The sequence below is a fragment of the Lactuca saligna genome, chromosome 4 (genome assembly GCF_052625555.1).
Source record: "Lactuca saligna cultivar CGN05327 chromosome 4, ASM5262555v1, whole genome shotgun sequence".
In the NCBI taxonomy this organism is placed as follows: domain Eukaryota; kingdom Viridiplantae; phylum Streptophyta; class Magnoliopsida; order Asterales; family Asteraceae; genus Lactuca; species Lactuca saligna.
In genome coordinates this window covers 274,740,961-274,743,162 of record NC_136420.1, presented here as the reverse complement: position 1 = coordinate 274,743,162, position 2,202 = coordinate 274,740,961, and the positions used below count along the sequence as shown (strand labels likewise).

Sequence of the window (2,202 nt, the reverse complement as noted above, 5' to 3'; positions counted from 1 at the left end):
TAGAAGTGAATCCGAAGACGAGCCTGATAATGAGATGGCGGATATTGCGGATATGTCAATGAGAGATTACTAAAAGAGAATTAGAGATGATGTCGGTCCTAGCCTAATACAACCTGCAATTCCTGCAACTGCCTCATTCGAACTGAAAGGACACATCCTTACTGCACTTAGGGATGTACCCTTTTCTGGAAAGGATCATGAGGATGCTTACAAGCATTTAGATGAAGTAAATGACATAGCAGATTATTTCAATGTCCCAAATGTTCCTAGAGAGACAGCTTTGTTGAGGATGCTACCAGTCACTTTTAAGGGAGCTGCTAAAGGCTAGCTAAAGGCACTACCACCTGGTGCAATCACTACTTAGGCCCAAATGTGCGAACAGTTTTTAGAACATTTTTGCCCACCTTCCAAGATAGCTAAACTCAAGAAGGAAATAGCAAATTTTAAGAAAAATCCGGGTGAGTCGCTTTATGAGGCATGGGAGTGCTACAAGGGATAGCTGAGAAATTGTCCTCAAAATAACCTCAATATTCAACAAGAAGTGTCAATATTTTATGATGGTGTTAATGTCATGACAAGGCAACTCCTTTATTCTCAAGGACCACTATGTAACGCCCCATTTCTAGTATGTTATTCATATGTATTTTTTTAAGTTTTCAAGAGGAACTCGATGAGTCAGTAGCCCGACTCGTCGAGTAGAAACGAGATGAGCACGCGTTTGGAGCCGGCTACTCGACGAGTCCATATGATGGGACTCGGCGAGTCCGCCAGTCTGGATGAAACCCTAAATCTAAGGATTTGCACCCTATTTAAACAACTTTATGCACCTCTTTCAGCCTCCCTCACCCACAGAGAGTTCTATACTAAAACCCTAGTCGTTCCTTGTTATTTTTGGTGTGATTTCTCATCTTGTGAATTTGTTGGTGCATTTGAAGTGGGAAGAAGAGAAGAAAATAGGAGGGATCAAGGGAGAGCAAAGTAGATCCGGCCTTTTAGTTACATTTCCGTCTTCCTTGAGGTATCAAGCCTGAACCTTGTTCTTCTTCCATTAGATATCTTAATTAGCTTGTTTTTTCCATTCTTAGCTTAGTAGAGGTATAGAGGACATTTGGAGAGGGTTAGCCATCGAATCAACCAGTGTCTGAGCTCTAGGAGCTCAAATCTACTGCCTTTATGGTACTATCTTTGCATGGAAGCCCTAGATCTACACTTTTAGTGCATTTAGAGCCTTTGAACCCTTACGGATCCATGTATACACATAAAGTTGGAAACTTTACGTGTCAAACCAACCTAAGGAATCCAGATCAACAAGTTGAATGCACTAGAATCGATCAAAATCGACTAAATGGTTGTTGCAAGCGAGCGACTCGGCGAGTTGTTCTTCCGACTCGACGAGTCGAGTTGCGAGTCCCTAATTTTTCCCCTTTTGAGTTATTCCGAGTGGAACTAGTGAGTTACGGGTGGACTTAGTGAGTCGGAGGTCAGATTCAACAATGGAGAGCCTCGGCGAGTCAATGCGCTGACTCGGCGAGTTCATGGCAATCTTCTTGCCTCAAGAACAGACTCGACAAGTTGTTCATACAACTCGATGAGTCACAAGTCAGAGTGTTCTTATGATGAAGGAGGACTCGGCGAGTTTTTCATACAACTCGGCGAGTCAGATGAAGATAGACTGGTTATTGGTATCAAAGAGGAACTCGTCGAGTCAATGCCAAACTCGACGAGTAGTAGCGAGCAGGAATGGGAAATAAGAGTAGGGACTCGACGAGTTGGCGGCCCAACTCGATGAGTCGGGTCAACTGTAAGTTGACTTTGACAGAGAGGTTGACTTTGACCAGGGGTAAAATAGTCATTTTACCCTGAGGGCATTTACAAGTAACTGATCTAGTGTTTTTTGGATTTGTAGCCGGTCAATTCTGGAGCAGCAGTCAGCCAGTTTTAGAGTTAGCATCTCAGCAACCAGCACTATGAGGTGAGTTTCCTTCCAGTAGAGATGGGTCTACGGCCACAATGCTGGCCTGTTTAGTTAGGAGTAGTTCCGGACCTCAGTCCGATGCAGTAGTTAGATTGCTTGATATCTTTGTGTTTGAAGCATGTTTTGTGTTATGTGTCCCGGACCCTAATCTGATGCAGTATGCAGTATATATGTTCATGCTAGTTGATATGTTTATGCTATGTTATGTTCAGTCAGTTCCGGACTTC

General features: G+C 43.3%; 1 non-coding gene across 1 annotated transcript; it reads right to left on the bottom strand.

Annotated features, from left to right (window-relative positions):
- Nucleotides 1–418: 418 nt before the first annotated feature.
- Nucleotides 419–525, bottom strand: LOC145044440 (small nucleolar RNA R71). The gene has a single exon (XR_013681392.1). It is a non-coding gene; the product is annotated as a small nucleolar RNA R71 (small nucleolar RNA).
- Nucleotides 526–2,202: the final 1,677 nt, after the last annotated feature.